The sequence below is a fragment of the Ctenocephalides felis genome, unplaced genomic scaffold (genome assembly GCF_003426905.1).
Source record: "Ctenocephalides felis isolate EL2017-DRISC unplaced genomic scaffold, ASM342690v1 CF-g0.4_SCAFFOLD_01334, whole genome shotgun sequence".
Classification (NCBI taxonomy): Eukaryota; Metazoa; Arthropoda; class Insecta; order Siphonaptera; family Pulicidae; genus Ctenocephalides; species Ctenocephalides felis.
Window position 1 is genome coordinate 1 of NW_020537488.1, and position 22,054 is coordinate 22,054.

A 22,054-nucleotide genomic window follows, 5' to 3' on the forward strand; every position below is an offset into this window, starting at 1 on the left:
AGAAATAAGGATATTGATGATGAACCTCAAAAATTGATATCCAGATAGCACTACAAAAAGAAACGGGGGAGCCTGCAACACACCAGCAGAAGAAATTAGGCTTCGTAAGGCATATAGAGGTACCCAGATTGCTACTGTAGCTCTTCCAGCGGCAGTTGTACACGATCTGCTCAAAGCAAGTAGCAAAATACGAATTGGATGGGTCAACTGTCAAATTAAAATCATCAAGAAACCAATTCGATGTTTTTAAATGCTGGCTATTCGGACATTATGGATCACAGTGCAAGAGCGAAGTGAATCGGACCAATCTATGCTTTAGATGTGGACAAGAAGGTCACAAAATAGCCAACTGTATAAATGCAGCAAAATGTGCACTATGCGCTGAAAATGGAAACTCTGAAAATGTAGCACATCATGCCGGCACTCACAGATGTCCTCTATATAGGGAGGCCATAGAGAAAATAATGAACGCAAAAGCATGAAGATAATACAGCTAAACATGAATCATTGTGAGGCTGCACACGACTTGCTTATGCAGACGGTAAGAGATATGAAAATTGATGTTGCCCTCTTATCAGAACCTTACAAACATCTAACTGATTGGCCATGGGAAACGGACAGTACCACCAAAGCCGTTATTTGGTCCTGTGGCAAGTTTTGTTTCCAAAATGTTGTTAACAATAGCAACGCTGGATTTGTCGCAGCATCATTAGATGGCATACATTTATACAGCTGTTACGCTCCACCTAGTCTTTCTTTGCCAGATTTTGTCGATTTTTTAGATCGTCTTGTGGAGGATGCAAAACGACACCACCCCGTAGCGATAGCCGGTGACTTTAACGCATGGGCGGTAGACTGGGGAAGTAGGAAGACTAATGCAAGAGGTAAAGCACTTTTGGAGGCCTTCAATGCACTTGACGTGGTTTTACTTAATAGTGGTGATAAACCAACCTTTGAAAAGGGCAGTGCAAGCACAATAATAGACCTTACTTTTGTTAGCAATAGCCTCGTCAGAGGAATTTGCAATTGGGAGGTATTAGATATCTACACTGCTAGTGACCACAATGCAATCATCTGGGAAATATCAACAGATAGAAACATTAGAAGACATGCGAAAATATCTAAAGCCATTGGGTGGAAAATAAAATCTTTTGATGAAAGCGCCATGAGAGTTGCCTTAAATTGCAAACCTATAATTTCAGAACACGCAGATGAGCATACTAGAGAGCTGATGGAGAGAATAACCGAAGCCTGTGATATCAGTATGACTCGTAAACATGGCATAAATCAAAGACAATCTGTGCACTGGTGGACTGAAGAAATCAGCTCTCTTCGTAAAGAGTGCCTAAAGAAAAGAAGGATCTCTCAGCGTGGATATAGTCTCAGTAATTCTGCACAACTGGTAGTGGAATATAAACAAGCACGTAGACAACTAAATAAAGCTATCAAAGATAGTAAAGTTAGGTGCTGGAAAGAACTTTTGGATGAAGTCGAGGAAATCCATGGGGAAGACCTTATAAGACTGTAATGTCTCGCCTCAAAAGCCAGCCAATACCTTCACCAACTTGCCCACGACTATTGATTAAAATAGTAACTACTTTGTTTCCACGACAACCTAATTTGAACTACCAGGTAACACATGTAGAACAGAATAATATTCCACTTATAACATGCAAGAACTGATGGAAGCTTGTCATCGCGTTGGTAATAGCAAGGCACCGGGATTAGATGGAATTCCTAATATTGCCTTGAAAACATCAATTATGACATCTCCGACAATGTTTCTTAATGCATATAATACATGCCTGAAAGAAGGGGTTTTTCCACGAAAATGGAAACAGCAAAGACTAGTGCTTATTCCCAAAGGAAAAAAACCACCAGATGAACCATCATCCTATCGTCCAATATGCATGCTGGATACAGCGGGTAAAATTTTTGAAAGAATAATTCACCAAAGAATAGATGCAGTAGTTGATCCAATCCTAGCAGACAATCAGTATGGTTTTCGCAAAGGGCGATCAACTATCGATGCTATAAACTTGGTAGTTAATACCGCCAAGGAGGCAATTGCTGGAACCAGATGGAAGGGGGGTTCCAAAAAGTACTGCCTTGTAGCTACATTGGATATAAAAATGCTTTTAATTCTGCAAACTGGGATTGCATTATGAATGCACTCCGTGACAAGAACGTGCCAGCATACCTATGCAATATAGTCGCAAGCTACTTTACAGACAGAATTCTAATGTACCATTCACGCGATGGTACAGAAGAATATAATATAACAGGAGGTGTGCCGCAGGGCTCTGTTCTAGGCCCTTTGCTGTGGAATATTATGTATGATGGCCTTTGAGACTAGAGTTTCCAGAATGTGTGAAACTAGTAGCATATGCAGACGATGTTGCCATAGTGGTTGTCTCCAAACAAATTGATGACATCGTAAGCCTATTCGATATTACATTCAGAAAAATTAATCGGTGGATGGGAACAATGAATCTCCAATTAGCACAACAAAAAAGTGAAGCTGTTCTTATCACTAGTAGGAAAAGAATTGAGACCATCAAGCTAAAGATAGGAAATCTTGAGATCACGTCAAAACCTCACATCTGTTACCTTGGCGTAATGCTTGATGCTCGTTTGAATTTCAATCAACAGGTGGAACACGTTAGTGCTAAGGCGTCAATAGTTAGGACGAAACTTGCTCGACTGATGCCTAATATTGGAGGTCCTAAACAAACCAGAAGGATATTACTATCGTCAGTTATTACTTCAGTGCTGACATATGGTATCTCCATATGGGGTGATGCTCTTAAATCTCAAAAATCGAGGAGAATGGCAGGGCCCTTATACCGTCTCAGTGCTATAAGAATTGCTTGCGCATTTCGCACAATATCGGCGGAAGCAGTGTGCGTCATTTCAGGAACTGTGCCTCTCTTAGTCTTAGCAGAGGAAAGACGGACAATTTACCATAGAAGACATCAACAACTGTGTCCTGAAAAGTTAAGATTAGAAGAACGGCAGAACAGCATTGACCGATGGCAGCGACTGTGGGATGTCGCTGTAAAGGGCAGATGGACGCATCGTCTCATTCCTAACATCAAAGTCTGGCTAAGTCGCAAGCACGGCGAAGTAAACTATTATACTACGCAAATGCTATCGGGGCATGGCTGTTTTCGAGCCTACCTACACCGATTCAAGCACGATAGCTCGCCGGATTGCCCATATTGTTTGGGCGAAATCGAAGATGCTGAGCACGTGTTCTTCGTATGTCCGCGATTTGGTGCTCTACGGGATGATGTGGAGGAGACATTGAGACGCACAATCACCCCAGGTAATGTTGTTGAAGTGATGCTGACAAGTGAAGCTGCTTGGAACGCCATAGACAGATTTGCGAGAGACGTTTTAATGGACCTGCGTTCTATAGAGAGAAAAAGGACGAATGGGACTTCGCCCATTTAAAAGATAAGTAAAATGTTTATGAATTATAACATTGTTTATAACAAGTTAAAAATTGTAACATTCTAGATCCTCCCCCCACGAAGTAATGCCTAGCGGCGGTTTCCGTGGGGACCAGAGGCAGGGGCAAAGCGGAGGTTTTAGTCGGTATTATACCAGGGCGGTATCGAGTCCGACATACCCAGACAGAAGACCGGTCTGGGATGCATAAAAGCATTTCCTTCGCTATACAAAAACTAGTTGGTTTGGTATTTAGCCTTGAGGCAAGTTACATGAACTTCCCGAAATGTGTAAATAATCGACTTAATTAAAAAAAAATGTGTAAATAATATACTTCATTAATCCTACTTTAAAAAAAACGATAATAATTTTAGCAAACTTTGACGAATTTTTAAAATTAAACTACTTGTTGTAAGGCCGTAATATTACAGTAAGTTCTATAAGACCATGATGTATATCGCCAAAAAAAGTTCCATGAAAAACGGCTTAATTTTTTTTTTAACAGTTAATTACAAGAAAACGGCTCGGTAGATTTTCACCTAAAATTAATCAGCATCATTCCCAACTAATATCTTTCGCACAGTTTTTGATATTTTAAAATCGGTTCGGTAGGATGAGCTTAAATGTCGACGAAAATTTAACACTTTTTCTCAACAGTTAATTACAAGAAAACGGCTCGGTAGATTTTCACCTAAAATTAATCAGCATCATTCCCAACTAATATCTTTCGAACAGTTTTTTAATTTTTTAAAATCGGTTCGGTAGGATGAGCTTAAATGTCGACGAAAATTCAACACTTTTTTTCAACAGTTAATTACAAGAAAACGGCTCGGTAGATTTTCACCTAAAATTAATCAGTATCATTCCCAACTAATATCTTTCGAACAGTTTTTGATTTTTTAAAATCGGTTCGGTAGGATGAGCTTAAATGTCGACGAAAATTTAACACTTTTTTTCAACAGTTAATTACAAGGAAACGGCTCGGTAGATTTTCACCTAAAATTAATCAGCATCATTCCCAACTAATATCTTTCGAACAGTTTTTGATTTTTTAAAATCGGTTCGGTAGGATGAGCTTAAATGTCGACGAAAATTTAACACTTTTTTTCAACAGTTAATTACAAGAAAACGGCTCGGTAGATTTTCACCTAAAATTAATCAGCATCATTCCCAACTAATATCTTTCGAACAGTTTTTGATATTTTAAAATCGGTTCGGTAGGATGAGCTTAAATGTCGACGAAAATTTAACACTTTTTTTCAACAGTTAATTACAAGAAAACGGCTCGGTAGATTTTCACCTAAAATTAATCAGCATCATTCCCAACTAATATCTTTTGAACAGTTTTTGATTTTTTAAAATCGGTTCGGTAGGATGAGCTTAAATATGTACGAAAAGTTTTTTCGAATTACAAAGAAACGGCTTGTCAGATCGTTGCACAAAACTGACAAACGATAGTCCTCACCGAAATACATCAAATGGCTTTTAAATTTCTAAAATCGGTTCAGGCGTTTTTGAGAAAACGTCGATCAAAAGTCTAATTTTGACAAATGCCAAAAGACCATACTGATTTTTGCAAACTTTGACGAATTTTTAAAGCTGAACCAGTTGTCGTAGCGCCGTAATATTTTAGTATGATCTAGAAGACTATGGTATCTATCGTCGAAAAAATAATCATAAAAATCGTCGAAATTTTTTTTTTAAAACTTTATTACAAGAAAACGGCCCGGCCGATCTCTGCCAAAAACTAATCAGCACGATTCCCAACCAATATCTTTCGAACGGTTTTTGAATTTTCAAAATCGATTCAGAATTGCGGGCTAAAACGTAGACGAAAAATTTTTCACTTTTCTGCCATTTATAAAGAAACGGCTTGGCCGATCGTCGCACAAAACTGACAAACAATAGTTCTCGTCGAGATACATCGAATGGCTTTTAATTTTTGAAATCGACCCAGCCGTTTTCGAGAAAACGTCGATTTACGGCAAAAAATCTGTTGGTGCACACGCACACACACACATACACACACACACACACACACACACACCATACTTTTTCCAAATTTGGTCTCATTCGATTCAGAATGGCTTGAAACGTCGAGAAAACATAAAATTAGCGAATCGGATTTTTTGATGAAAACATAAACTTCTCCTTCGGGAAGTTAAAAAAAAAAAAAAAAAAACATATATACATACATACACACATACACACATACATATATACATACATACATATATATATATATATATACAATATATATACATATACATACATATGCAATACAGACACATACACATATATAGACAATGAAGGTAACTTACATAAATATGGTCTTACATCAGTAGCTAGCGCAAGGAACATAATTTTGCACTATCATATATACATTACCTTGTTTTTTTTATATTATTTTGTTGAACAGAGTATAGCAAAATATTTGTGAAATATATAATATATTTTGCACAGAGAACGTAGTTTATGTGACAGAGTCCGAGGCTGTAGTAACATGTGCTTAAAAATTATTTGAAGAGACCGTTTGAGGGAATAGTTGGCGGGTTTTTTACAATCAGTGTTTCGAAGTATGGGTGGGAGGCTAAGAATCAAAGTTCGGGATCGGACCGCGTAAGGGTAGGTTTACAGGTTTGGAATTACGTAGGTTAAGAGGAAACAAATTTGGAAATATTATTAAGTATCACCTGATAATTTTAACATTGTTTCCTTTTCCTGTGAAAATTATCAGGTGATACTTAATAAACTTAAATTTTGACAATCAGACACTCCAGACCCGCGAAATTTAATTATTAGTAATTCCGGGTACTTTTTGAACAGACCTCGTATATGCATATGTGTACGTGTTTTTACATGTATATCATATATACATGTTTGTTTGTGTGTATATTTATGTATATATATTACGCTTTTGTATGTTTGTATATATTTCTTTTTACTTTTCAATTCTCTTGTTTATCTATCTGTTAAGTATAATTGTTATTGTTATAATTATAATATATTACTTATATCTATAGTTCTTTTTCCAATTTCTGTCATTTTTTCCTAGTTTATATTAATTTTTCAATATTCATTCTGTAGATCCACTGATGATGACATAAAATACTATGTCGAAACGTTTGGAAAAATTAAAGATTAACTTCTAAATCTTTGCCTTTTATTTGATGTATGCCCTTGAAGAACTTACTCATATTTCTCAACATCAAAATTAACTGCTTTAACACACATATATATATATATATATATATATATATATATATATATAAAGAAACTCGTGTTCTTTATATTACGTATATTGTTTATTATGATAATAGTAACAACACTATGTGTGATTATATTTATCATTTACAAAACGTAGATATTATTTCAGTATTTATAATGAAAAAGGAAAAAAGTTAAGAATTATAATTCGACAAGGCAGAAACAAAAACGAGATCCGATCTGACACTTGAACTTTTTGTTTTGAGCTGACACTATGATGAGCTCCAAATAATGTACATCTGTCAAGTTGAAATGCGACGTGTGTTGACAAGTCGCTACAGATCACTCCGCCCCAATGAAAAGATTGTTTCGCATTTCTGACTGCCATCTTGAACTTTCTTGTAAATTTTTTTGGTTGAGATTGTGTGATTAATTTTATTTGTTTGTGGCCGGTGAGTTTGTTGATTGCCCTTCGCTGGCGAGTTAGCGGTTGAGTAGATGTGGCCCTTCGCTGGTGAGTTAGCGGCTGAGTATATGTGACACTTCGTTGGTGAGTTAGCGGTTGAGTGTATGTGGCCCTTTTGAATGGCGGTTGCCGATGTTTGCTGGTTCTCCCTGTCCTCTGCCGTGGTGCTTATAATCGACTCATTTTCCAGGATAATGAGCGATTCATTGAGCACGTGTTGTTGTTGCTCTCGATGTGCGTGGACGGAGTCTCAGTTGTAGGATTAGAATGTTCTTCGAGTTATGGCGGTTGTGAGCCATTTATATTAATTATATATTTTTTAAAAATTCTTTTCTTAATAATTCATGAGACTTCAATTTATTTTTTTGTTACTTCTAAATGTGTTTTGATCTTCTTACCTTTTTCTTGCTATATGCGTGCTATTAATTCACGTTCGCGGTCACCACTAAAGAAACTCGTGTTCTTTATTATACGTATATTGTTTATTATGACAATAATAACAACACTTTGTGTGATTATATTTATCATTTACAAAACGTAGATATTATTTCAGTTCTATAATGAAAAAGGAAAAAAGATAAGAATTATAATTTTTGCAAATTCGACAAGGGAGAAACAAAAACGAGATCCGATCTGACACTTGACCTTTTTGTTTTGAGGTGACACTATGATGAGCTCCAAATAATGTACATCTGTCAAGTTGAAATGCGACGTGTGTTGACAGGTCGCTACATCTACATATATATATATATATAGACATGATCTGAAAGCTAAATTACTCTAAATTTCAATGTATTTTTATAGATAAATCACTTGTCGTAGGCCCATGTATTAAAGTTTCTTCAAAAAAAAATTCATAATTGATTACGAAAAAATATCCCGGCTGATATCCTCAGGATTTTTATACAAAACGTGCACAAAAAATTTTGAATTTTTTTTGATAACTTGAGAAAGGGCTCAGCCAATTGTCTTGCAAAATTAATCAACGCAAGTTCTTACAAAATTTCATCAAATTGTGATAACACCAACAAAAGGTAAAGTTTTGCTCGCATGCTCACACAAACATTCATACTTCTTCCAATTTCAAACGATTCAGAATCCAACGTGTTTGTACGTGATACAAAAATTAAACTTTTAGCTAACGTTTTCCAAGCAACGGCTCGACGATTTCCAAAATTTATGAATCGTTTGTGAACTCAATATGAAAACTCTTAGTCTTAACTCTAGAGTCGAGTCTGGATGCTCGGTATGGGCGTGTTTCTCGCTTCACAATTATGCATTTCATAACTTTTAGTCAAATTAGTTTTCAAATCTTTTAGTTATTCATAATTTTTTCTAAAAAAATGTTTTTCTCTAATATGTTATTAAGTTTAATTTTTTAAAATAAATTTTTGTTGAGTGTTTTTGTCCTGTGTTGCTGAATGATGACACGCATCTTGTGTCGAAATGTATAAATAAAAGTTTTTATACTTTATACCTTTTTTATTTCGACGAATGGGCTGCTAGTTACTTTGAAATATATATATATATATATATATATACATATACATATATACACAAACATACATATATATATATATATTAGGGCGGGCCGAATCATTATAGAAGTAAAATTAAGCGATATGGGCACCTTTTCATATGAAATATATGTGTTATTTAAATGAATTTTGACTTCAAAACCATATATCGCAAATAACTCTTTAGCCAGCGAAATTTTCAATAAAATACTGTTTTTAATAAGTTAATATATTAATTTAGGCATGTGAATAATTCAAATTGTGAGTTATATTTCTTTTGATAGTTTGTACGGGGGTTTTTAAATCGGGTTTAGTTTGTTGTTATTTATTTCCATCAGAGTGCGCTAGTATTTTTTTATAATAATTCTCGAACTTTCGAAAAGAATATATTAATGTGAAAAATTCGCATAAATCTTCATTCCGTTCTCCAGTTAGACGTGAAGTATCAATGGCGAATTCTTATTTAAATTCAGGCGCAAGTGCTAGTAATTTGAATCATATGCGCTCGCATGATCAAATTACATTTGGGGAAGCAAAGGAATTTACTGGAGTAAATATTCCGACAAGTATGGAAATTATCAGGTATTATTTTTATTTGGCCGAAAAATCAAAAAAACAAAATAAAATGTTTTCATATAAAACATTTACTCCAAATGTGGTAACGAAATTGATTCAGACGTGGGAAAAAATTGATATTCCAATTATGGAGAAACGAAGTATAACTAGAAAATTGAACCGATTGATTGATAAATATAAAAGTACAAATAAAAGCAAGTCTACCCAAGCATCATTTCAGGAGTTTGTAGAATCCACGAAAGAATTATTTTATATTGGAAAATGCAAATGCGATTTGCGAAGATTACAGTGTTCCTGTGGATTGATCCCAAAACATTTACAAGCGTTTATGATGGATCAACATAATGAGAGGAAATCTACGATACCAGAATATATTATAAAAATTGAAGATGAAGTATCAGAATCTACAATAACTAGCAATATTACTCCAGGTGAGACATATACTCCAGATGTTGATTTTGATTTTAAAAGCAGTTCGGAAAGTTTACAAAATACTTCTCATATAAAACGTGGTCCATATAGTCGAAGATATAAGGCTCCAAGCTATGCCTTAATGTGCGACAGATTTGCAATTTCTGATAGAGTTGGTTCTGGCGTGGTGACGGCAATCCTGCGTGACCTGGGCATAACGGATGATTGGGGCAATCCTGTCATTATGGACAAAAATAAAAGCGTTCGTGAGAGGCAGAAAAATAGGCAAGCTCTACACAAACGATATGATTCTTCTGAACTAATAGCATTTTCATTCGACGGCCGAAAAAATGATTCTATTACCATGGAAAAAATCGATGAGAAGTTTCACCCACGAATGATTAAAGAAGCGCATTTAGTTATTTTAAAGGAACCGAATGGCCAATTGTTGGGTTACACAAAATTGGAAAATGAAGATTCGGAAAGTAAAGTAATCAAATTGAACGAGTTTTTCGCCGATAAAGGAATAGCTCTCGATTCTTTGATAGGCATATGTTGCGATGGTGAACCAGCAAATACAGGCGTAAAAAATGGTATTTTACGTCGATTTGAAATTCAGTTAAACAGGCCACTGCATTGGTTTGTGTGTCTTCTCCACTTTAACGAACTTCCACTTCGCCATTTATTTAACTATTTGGAAAAATCATTGACCACTGGACCACGAACAAAAACTGGAATATTAAGCAAACAAATTGAAACATGCGAAAATATACCGGTGAGTTATAACATATTTACTATTTTTAATACCCTATGTTCAAATTCAATATAATTTATTTTTTCCTATATACTTCCAGCCGGTAAAAGACTTTGAAACAATCCCACTTGAAAATTTGGCTGATATAAGTCCTGCTGAATCGACAACTGACTCAAGTTATTTAATAAAAATAGCTAAAGCAGTTGCTTCTGGAGAAGTATCGACAGACTTAGCTAACATGAAACCAGGGCCAATAGCACATTCCCGTTGGCTCACGAAGGCTAGTAGGTTACTTCGGTTATATGTAACTACTAATAAGCCATCCAAAAATTTGAAAATTCTGGCAAACTACGTAATGAAAGTATATATTCCAATGTACTTTAACATTAAATATTACAACTCTGTGGTGTATGGTAGTATATTATTTTATAAATTTATTAGCTGGACGCAATATTTAGACTCGAATTTGAGACAAATTGTGAACAATGTTGCTAAAGAAAACGCATACTATGCTCACTCAGAAAATATTTTATTAGCAATGTTGTTTGATAATAAAAAGGAAATACGAGATTCAGCTATAAGAAAAATCTTATATTACCGTAATAATGTGGAAGACCTGACGCAATTGAGAGATTACAAAACACCCGAAATAAATTTCGAATGCACCGACTATACTAATATGATAGATATGGATGATTATTCAAATATATCCGAACCAGCCTTTACGCTAAATATTCCTCATGAACATCTAATACAATATCTACAAAGCAATGAGTGTCCATGGAGTGACCCTAAAATTCCGGTCCACATTCAGGGAGCTGAGAGACATGTTCAATTACTGGCTAATGTATCAAAACGCGTATTAGAGCAAAATCGCGAAGGTGTTATGACAGCGACACTACTATCTCGTGAAAAGCATCCTCGACTGCAAAGCAAGCAAGATTTCAGATATTAATTTATTTAAATGGTATTAGCTAAATGTAAGAAATTTTATTTTAAATAAAAATGTAACTTAAAGAAATAAAAATGTTGTATTTAAACCATGTCATGTAAATAAATAATAGAATAAATATATGTCATTCCTAAAAACCCGAAAACAATTTTTTTTTTTCAAAAGTAGTTTGACCTGTTTCGATGCATGATTCTAGGTTAGGCTTACTCGCAAATGTCCCCTAAAAGTTTACTTGATGTAGTCTGATGTACCCGTAAGTTACTGATTTCAAAAGCCGGAAAATGTTTTTAACCTGTTTCGATGCATGATTCTAGGTTAGGCTTACTCGCAAATGTCCCCTAAAAGTTTACTTGATGTAGTCTGATGTACCCGTAAGTTACTGATTTCAAAAAGCCGGAAAATGTTTTTAACCTGTTTCGATGCATGATTCTAGGTTAGGCTTACTCGCAAATGTCCCCTAAAAGTTTACTTGATGTAGTCTGATGTAACCGTAAGTTACTGATTTCAAAAAGCCGGAAAATGTTTTTAACCTGTTTCGATGCATGATTCTAGGTTAGGCTTACTCGCAAATGTCCCCTAAAAGTTTACTTGATGCAGTCTGATGTACCCGTAAGTTACTGATTTCAAAAAGCCGGAAAATGTTTTTAACCTGTTTCGATGCATGATTCTAGGTTAGGCTTACTCGCAAATGTCCCCTAAAAGTTTACTTGATGTAGTCTGATGTACCCGTAAGTTACTGATTTCAAAAAGCCGTAAAATGTTTTTAACCTGTTTCGATGCAAGATTCTAGGTTAGGCTTACTCGCTAATGTCCCTTAAAAGTTTACTAGATGTAGTTTGAAATTATATATAAATACTGAATATTTTGTTAAAAAGGAAATAAATATACTGAATATTTTATTATAAAAGAATCGAAATCTTTATAGGTTGGAAGTTACTAATTATTTAGAACATATTACAAAAATTAAATAAAAATAGCAACTTGCACGTATTTTGCACATTGACAACTTACACGTATTCTGCAAATTGACAACTTGCACGCATTCTGCAAATTGACAACTTGCACGTATTTTACACATTGACAACTTGCACGCATTTTGCATTATAGATAACTTATACGAGGTCTGTTCAAAAAGTACCCGGAATTACTAATAATTAAATTTCGCGGGTCTGGAGTGTCTGATAGTCAAAATTTTTTTTTATTGTGTTGGTATACATGCCCCTAAAGTATGATGAAATTTTCAGCTATATTCACTGTTTACTTTGTCTGTGGTAGTCGCTAAAGGTTCGACGTGTTTTTCTGAGCTCGGCGATTTTTACAATGGAAGAATTGAAAAGTCAAAGAATTTGTATTAAATTTTGCGTAAAAAATGAAATAAAGTGTTGCAAAGTGCAAAAATTCACCAGATATGGCTCCGTGTGACTTTTTCCTATTCCCAAAGTTGGAGAGACCCATGAAAGGACGGCGGTTTTCCTCGATTGAAGAAAATCGCTGAGAGTGCTCAAGGACATATCAAAAAGTGAATATCAAGGGTGCTTCGAAAATTGGAAAAAACGCTGGCATAAGTGTATTATATCTGGGGGGGGACTACTTTGAAGGGGACCACATTAATGTAGACGAATAAATAAATATTTTTTTTGAAAAAACGAAAATTACGAAAACTTTTTGAACAGACCATGTACGTACTTTGCTTATTAGCAACTTGTACGCATTTCCAAGAAATTTAGCAAAAAACATTCTCCCTATTTAGAATTTAATGAATTTTATCATATATTTATATTAAAAAATTATGAAAAGTTTCTCTTAAAAACATATATTTCGTAAACTTGAAAAATATTTATATATATATTCTCTTGACATTATGGTTATTGAAAGAAATAATGAATATTTCTAGTATTGAAATTTGTCGATAAGTTTTGATTTACGTGCTGACTCACGCACGTTGTACAAAATAGCTAGGTAGATACCGAAGAAGTGTCACATGTACAGCATGTACAAGTTTTCGACTGTCAAGCCTACTGATTGTGGCATGCTGCAATGCGACGGCTTAAGGCTTATGCTCTAATAGCGTGGGGTGACGTCAAGCCAACATGACAAATCTCCAAGCCAAGGGCTGAGTCTCAACGGATCGCAGCGTGGTAACTGCTCTGCCGAGTACAACACCCCGCCAGGTACCTAAGTCGTTTACAAACGATTCCGAGTCTCTACATCGAACTAGTGACCCATGTTCGACCGCTATAGGCAAAACAGATATAACGGACGGATATCGCCCCTGTCCAGCGCCCCATTCGGCTAAAAATGGCTCGTGCGATAAACGGCGTGTGCCGAATACCTAATAAATCACATTGTATTGAGCCTTTCGACTCACGAGACTCTTAGAGATATCGTTGCTTACTTTGTCTAGAAAGGATACGGCCTTAGAGGCGTTCAGGCATAATCCCACGGATGGTAGCTTCGCACCACCGGCCGCTCGACCGAGTGCGTGAACCAAATGTCCGAACCTGCGGTTCCTCTCGTACTGAGCACGATTACTATCGCAACGACGATTCATCAGTAGGGTAAAACTAACCTGTCTCACGACGGTCTAAACCCAGCTCACGTTCCCTATTTGTGGGTGAACAATCCAACGCTTGGCGAATTCTGCTTCGCAATGATAGGAAGAGCCGACATCGAAAGATCAAAAAGCAACGTCGCTATGAACGCTTGGCTGCCACAAGCCAGTTTTCCCTGTGGTAACTTTTCTGACACCTCTTGCTGAAAACTCTTCAAGTCAAAAGGATCGATAGGCCATGCTTTCGCAGTCCCTGTGCACACTGAGCAACGGGATCAAGCCAGCATTTGCCCTTTTGCTCCACGCGAGGTTTCTGTCCTCGCTGAGCTGGCCTTAGGACACCTGCGTTATTATTTGACAGATGTACCGCCCCAGTCAAACTCCCCGCCTAGCAATTTCCTCGAATCGGATCACGCTAGAGTATTGTTGGCGATCGGCGTTATGGCTCACACCACTCTTATGCGCTTGGCTCTAGAAAACCGTGACAGTCGGAACGCAAGTTTTCGACGCACGCTTTCCACCCAATCGAGTAAGTAAAGAAACGATGAAAGTAGTGGTATTTTACCGACGATATTACTATCTCCCACTTGTGCTACACCTCTCATGTCTCCTTACAATGCCAGACTAGAGTCAAGCTCAACAGGGTCTTCTTTTCCCGCTAATTTTTCCAAGCCCGTTCCCTTGGCAGTGGTTTTGCTAGAAAGTAGATAGGGACAGTGGGAATCTCGTTAATCCATTCATGCGCGTCACTAGTTAGATGACGAGGCATTTGGCTATTTTTTTCTTTTTTTTTTTTTTTTTTTTTTGGCTAGGAGGGGAATGCATTTACGCACGCCGGTCGCCAAGTTGACCAGGCAGTGTGGGACTCGACCCGAAGGCAATACCCACTAAACCTAACTCCTAGTATTTTGCCTGGAGGATCTTGGCGCAGGCAGCACGCATAGTCCGGCGTAGGTCATATGCTATCCAATTCCTTCTCTCACGTGTTTATAACTGGTGCATTTAGTCCACCTTCCAAAACCCATTAGTCCTCCTATTAATACTCTGGTGGAGATTATTTTAAGCTCGTCTTTCTTTAGGATGTTTTCTGTTACAAGAAAGTTGGCCGATCTTTCATGCCATATACCTCTATTATTGAGAGTTATAGTGTTTACCATAACGTCAGTGGCGTTATACCTCACTTTAATCGGTTCTATAAGATCTTGATAATATTGTATTTTCCGTTTGTGAGCCAGTCCCAGGTCGCTAGATCCGCTGACAACTTGCGCGTCTAGAAGTATTGCTCGGTTGTCGTGGATGGCTATAAGGTCAGGTTTCCTGGTCCCTTGGTTGGTCTTAAATACCGGCTCAGCCTCAACCGTAGAGTGGTGTTTTTCCAAGGCCCTTTTGACGTAGTTAACTACTGCGTTATGTCTCTCAATCCGTGCTTTATGATTCCTGTGGCAGATTTGTAGGACATGATCTAGAGATTCTGGAGCATTACAGCCCGCTCGACAGAGTCTGTCTTCATTTCTTCCTCTGGTTGTCCTACTACGTGTCGGTAGGGCATTAACTCTCATTTTAATGCAGTTTATGTAGTCCTTGCCCGTCAGAAGTCTATTTCCGTCTATGACCCACCGATGTTGTTGGGGGCATTTTCTAGACGTTGCCAGTGGTTTTCCGTCCGCCGAAGAATGAAGGATTCAGGCCCACCTTTCGTCTATTTGCTTCGTAGAAATAATAGCGTTATCTGTATCACCCAGACATTTCTCGCATTGCGTGATTTCTTGGTGGCAAAAGTTGCTTTCCAGCATTCCTAAATTTTGTATCCTAATTTTCCTTCTGAGCGGCACTATCCATCTTAGAGATGGGAGGGACAGTCCTCCGTCTTTGTAGTTAGCGTTGAAATACGCTTTGGTGGTGTCATGTGGCAGTTTCAGCCATGCTCTTGCCGCTTTTCTCACCAAGTTGTCCAGGGATTTCAGCAGGCTTAGTGTAGTATTCCCAAGTGTCAACTCATGGAGTAGTTTTGGGACGCCTACGGTTCTTAGGGCAAAGAGCTTCTGTTGCGGTTTTAAGGGGGCTTTTGTGAGTTTATCGATAATCTCTTGTAGTTTACATTTAAGGTCACGCAAGCTCGCCCCTTCGGGGGTAAATGACAAACCTAGGTATTTCCATTCTGTTGCTCTTGTTATCGCTGGCAGCTCTTGACCACCACACTCAAACTTTATGTTTTTATCGACAATGGACTTTTTAACGTGCGGGACGTTTCTGATTGCTAGTGTGAATGATTTCCTGTTGTTTGTGGACAGTCCGCAGTTTGTTAGGTATTCGTTGGTTTGATTTAAAAGGGTTTGTAGTCCTTTCTCTGTGGACGCTACTAATATTAGATCATCGGCAAAAGCTAATACATTTATTTGCTTGCCGTCTATAGTTGCCCCAATTTCGGATGGTGTTTGTTCTATCATTCTGTTAAGTATTAGATTAAAGAAGATTGGGGACAGAGGGTCTCCTTGCTTGACTCCGCACCTCGGACTAATGGGATCCGAGGCCCATCGTCTGGACCGGAGCCTCGTCCAACCTTTTGTGTAACTGTCTTGTATGTATTCTATGAATTGTTTCGGAAGGTTGTAGTATCTGAGGGTGTCGATCAGCGCCAGATGGGACACTGAGTCAAACGCTTTAGCTACATCTATTGAAGCTATATAAACATGTTTATGGTTTTGTCTATGGTATCTTAGTAAATGGTCCAGGATGAGTATATTTTGTGCGCAACCGTCCACAGGTTGAAACGCCTTTTGTCTGCTATCAATTTTTATACTACTCATTAAGCGCTAAGCAAGTATTTTATTAAAAAGTCTTATTAGAACGGAAGACACCGTTATCGGTCTATAGTCTCCCGGCTCAGTCGCATTATCTTTTTTTGCAATAAGTGTAGTATATGATTCCATGAGGTGTGGTGGAATCTGGCCCATATATAAGAATAAATTCAATAGGTTTGCCATTGTGGTGACTGGCACGGACCTTAAAAGACTGGCTGAAACGCCATCTGGTCCGGGGGCAGTACACTTAGCCGGGTATTCCATATGTGAGAAAGGTCTAAATTTTTGGTTCCTTGGTAGCCAGGAGTTGCACAGGAGTTTTTGGTGAAAACATTAGCCCAGTACTGTGTCATTATATCAGGTGGCGGAGCGTTAGAAACAATTTTATTTTCTAATATGTAATGTATGCATTTGGAGGGATTTTTGGCCCAATGTTTTTGGGTTAGTGTGTATTCGTGCCTCCTCATTTGTCTCTTGTTCCGGCTTACTGATTTTGTAACATTGTTGGCTATTTTAGTGGGTTTGGTGTTATTAGGAAATGTCTCTTGTAAGTATTTTGGTACTCTGGCCATTAATTCGATAGGTGGGAATGTATTCGCTAGGCAGCATATCTCTGCCAGCTTTTGGCCATTAAAAGCGTTATCCATCGCAACAGCCTGCTTCAACGCTGTTTCTAACTCTATTTTAATGTTATCGGACTCTCTTGCTGAACTTTCATTATCGGTGTTATCATTATTTGGTTCTTGAAGGAACTTAGACACTTGGCTTTTATATTTTGGGGAGCGCCTTTGGCCTTTTATGGCCTCCAGAGTTCGTCCTGGTGTTAGAAGTTGGAGCGCTTTATTTATATGCTTGGTGCCTTGCTTCACCAAATTTGCCTCCTCTTTAGCCATAAGCGCCTGTTCTTCATCTGTCCATCGAGCCTTTTTCGTGTCAATTTGAGCGAGCTCATTGTCATACCAATCTTTGTGCACCTTTTGTTCGTGAACACCACGACCAATAATTGTTTGGAAAGACTTGCCGCATTGTGGAAAACGGCATATATGACCTCCGGATGCAGTCAGTGTGGGTAAGCCAGTGGGCCTACCCGGGTTATTAGTTTCATCCGAGGCTTTATTATTTAGTGTTGTACCGACTGTTATTTGGGAACGAGAGGGGTGGCAGCCCCAGAGTCCACTATCGCAGCGGTGGCTCTTAGTTCCCCCCGGAGGGGTACTAACTTGGGACCCACGCGAAGGGGCCACGTGCTTGACTGCGGTTTCAAAGATACCACAGTCTCCTACGCAACCGACCTCGGGGAGGCCACGTGCTTGACCTTGGCTTCAATGAAACCGCAGCCTCTCCCGCCGTTTACCCGCGCTTGCTTGTATTTCTTCACGTTGACATTCAGAGCACTGTGGCAGAAATCACATTGCGTCAACACCCGCTAGGGCCATCGCAATGCTTTGTTTTAATTAGACAGTCGGATCCCCTAGTCCGTGCCAGTTCTGAGCTGACCCGTTGAATGGCGGCCGAAGAGTACGACTGACCGACCGAAGCCGGCACAGAAACTCGTCGCAGCAAGAAATATCCGCGGGGGGCCTAGACACGGGACCGAGCTCGGATCATAAGTCACAGAGGACTTTCACCTTGCCCAGGCCCGGCACATCGGCCTACGCCCGCTTCCCAACCAAGCCCGGCACGTCCCGATCCTCAGAGCCAATCCTTATCCCGAAGTTACGGATCCAATTGGCCGACTTCCCTTACCTACATTTATCTATCGACTATAGGCTCTTCACCTTGGAGACCTGCTCGGATATGGAACGAACCGGCGCGACACCTACCGTGGCCCTCTCCTGGATTTTCAAGGTCCGAGGGGAAGATACGGACCCCGCCGCAACAGCGGTGCTCTTCGCGTTCCAAACCCTATCTCCCTTCTAGAGGATTCCAGGGAACTCGAAACTCATACAGAAAAGAAAACTCTTCCCGTATTTCCCGACGGCGTCTCCAGGTCATTTTGGGTTACCCCGACGAACTCTCTTGCGAGGGCCCGACTTGTAAACGGTTCCGCTGCCGGGTTCCGGAATAGGAACCGGATTCCCTTTCGCCCGATGGGTGTGAAATTTTTATTCAAAATAAAATACACCGACATCAACATAGGATTTCTCCTGGGGCTTAGGATCGACTGACTCGTGTGCAACGGCTGTTCACACGAAACCCTTCTCCACGTCAGTCCTCCAGGGCCTCGCTGGAGTTTGCTACTACCACCAAGATCTGCACCGATGGCGGCTCCAGCAGGCCTACGCCCAAACCCTTCTGGCGCACACCACCGCGACCCTCCTACTCCCAGGCGTCAAAACGAACTAATTATGAACGTTTTCTCATGCCTTGGCGGGCCGAGTATAGGCACGACGCTTTAGCGCCATCCATTTTCAGGGCTAGTTGCTTCGGCAGGTGAGTTTGTTACACTCCTTAGCGGATTCCAACCTTCCATGGCCACCGTCCTGCTGTCTTAAGCAACCAACGCCTTTCATGGTATATCATTAGCGTCGTTTAGCGCCTTAACTCGGTCGTTTGGTTCATCCCACAGCGCCAGTTCGCTTACCAAAAATGGCCCACTAGGCACTCTGATCCAAATCTCTAGCTTCACTATTCAAGCAAGCCAGAGATCTCACCCATTTAAAGTTTGAGAATAGGTTGAGGTCGTTTCGGCCCCAAGGCCTCTAATCATTCGCTTTTAACCGGATGAAACTCGCTCATCGAATGCCAGCTATCCTGAGGGAAACTTCGGAGGGAAACCAGCTACTAGATGGTTTCGATTAGCCTTTCGCCCCATACCAGTTCCGACGATCGATTTGCACGTCAGAATCGCTACGGTCCTCCATCAGGGTTTCCCCTGACTTCGACCTGACCGGGCATAGTTCACCATCTTTCGGGTCCTAGCGTGTACGCTCTGAGTGCGTCTCTTCTCGCAATGAGAGTGAGACGCCTCGGATTGCAAGCACGCATCCGTGGATGCGGTCTGTCATCCCTCAGTTTACTTAAGCCAACCTTTACGTTCATTGCGCCTTTAGGTTTTGTATTTCCCAATGACTCGCGCAATGCTAGACTCCTTGGTCCGTGTTTCAAGACGGGTCCTGAAAATACCCAAGCAATAGCATCGTTGACCGGAATAGTTCCTTTCGAGAACACGGTCGCTTACAGATCTCGAGGCGCAATCGATGCCGGACTAGGTCCCGACGGCCGATAACCGTCCGTGCTTGCAACCGGCCCGAACCTTAAAAGGCGACCCTATCCCATATCATTTATACCGTCTGGCAGTCGGACCGGAGCACGCGGCGTCTGGCGCGAATAAATTCATGACAGGCTACCGCCGCGGTCGTAGATCGACACCAAACGGGTCGCGACGTCCTACTGAGAGAGAAGTGCATGCCAACGCCCGCCTTACACATAAACCAACGGCGTATCGCGGGACGAATCCCGGTCAATCGCACGCCACTAAATGGAAGACAACGATAACATTGAATCTCTCCTTTCGATCTTTCGGGTTTCTCAGGTTTACCACCCTGAACGGTTTCACGTACTCTTGAACTCCTCTTTCAAAGTTTCTTTTCAACTTTCCCTCACGGTACTTGTTCGCTATCGGTCTCGTGGTCATATTTAGCCTTAGATGGAGTTTACCACCCACTTAGAGCTGCACTCTCAAGCAACTCGACTCTGAGGAGAGATCCTCTCGATACGCGCAACGGTCGCTACGGGCCTGGCACCCTCTATGGGTAAATGGCCCTATTCAAGATGGACTTGAACTCGCCGCAAGCACCGAGATAATCGGATCCTCCCTAACACTACATTTCCCAGCGTCCGTCTCCGGCCGCGGATTTAGTGCTCTGGGCTCTTCCCTGTTCGCTCGCCGCTACTAAGGGAATCCTAGTTTAGTTTCTTTTCCACCGCTTAGTAATATGCTTAAATTCAGCGGGTAATCTCATCTGCTCTGAGGTCGTATTATGATTATGATGTGCTTGCAAACGTTAGTAACGTTAAACGCACACAAAATCGACGAGGAACCTTTGAATCGTCCAATTTGCCGGAACGAACCGCATTTTGAAGAGTTCGGGTTTCCGGTTATTGGGAGGGTCGCAAGAAATATAAAATCTCTAGGAACACACAACCCGCCGTAATCCCACAACGTCAACGAACGGAAATGTCCCGATGTTGCAAAGTGGACTGGCTCACACGTTGAGTGAATTATTTAAGAGGCACGCATAATACGCGAAACTCCATCATTCGCCGGCAAGCCGTTTAAAGCACAAGCGGCAGTCTGGTAATGTCATACGACTCTCAGCCAGAGGTGGTCCGGGAACAGTATCCGAGGACCGCAATGTGCGTTCGAAATGTCAATGTTCATGTATCCTGCAGTTCACATGTCGACGCGCAATTAGCTGCGTTCTTCATCGACCCACGAGCCAGTGATCCACCGTTCAGGGTGAATTTATTATATTTATACATGTTTCGATCGTGTGATTCCCTCGAAATCGTTTAAGATAACTTGGGCGATTCTGAAACTAGTATGATTATTATGGTTACAATTAGTACACCGTAAAGCTTTCGCGTTTCGGTCCGAGATACAAAATCTTCGTTTTCAAAATTGAAATATGAATATTTCACTGTGTGTGAGATTGAAAAATCTGCTTTCGCTAATTTTTCATTTTCTTTAAAAACAACGCAATGAAGCGAATGTTCAAATTCGCACAATTTGAAAAATGTGCAGAGTATATAGAATACTAACGCAAGCGTTTACTACAATCGACTTTAAAACACTAGACTTTCATCTAGCGCCCAAAGAATTGATTGAGCTATGCGTTTAAAGTATAATATCAAAAAGAACGCCGTTTTCACAACGAACTTCGTCATTCGCTCAGGCATCTGGCGATACCGAGCAATATAACTGGCAGTGCTCTCACACAAGCATAAGAGCGCTAAGCGGTTGTAACTGCGTCACGCTGCTTTTGCACACTGCGCAATATTTTGCGACTAGCTCCGGTCAAACGTTAATGAAACGAATGATCATTGCCAGAAGCTTTTGCCCACAGTATATTATACTATAGGAGCGCACTTGATTACAGCAATAATTTGTCGGTAATCACAAGATTTCATATTTGTGGTCAGCAGACCCAAATAATTTTAACCTCGCACCGATCGAACGTTCATAATGAATGATCCTCGTGCGAGAAGCTTCGTCAGTTCTGCTGCACCACCCATCTATTTGACTTTAGTCCATTTGTAAAATCCTATATTATTAAAATATATAGATTTTATATTTGCGGTCCGCAGACCAAATAATTTCAACTCGCTCCGATCAAACGTTCATAAAACGAAAGACCCATCGC

At 39.7% G+C, this 22,054-nt stretch overlaps 1 non-coding gene and 1 pseudogene across 1 annotated transcript; both read right to left on the reverse strand.

Annotated features, from left to right (window-relative positions):
• Positions 1-13,429: 13,429 nt before the first annotated feature.
• Positions 13,430-20,667, reverse strand: LOC113369424 (annotated as a pseudogene).
• Positions 20,668-20,999: 332 nt separating this feature from the next.
• LOC113369423 lies at positions 21,000-21,153 on the reverse strand. The gene has a single exon (XR_003366483.1). It is a non-coding gene; the product is annotated as a 5.8S ribosomal RNA (ribosomal RNA).
• Between the last annotated feature and the right edge of the window lie 901 nt (positions 21,154-22,054).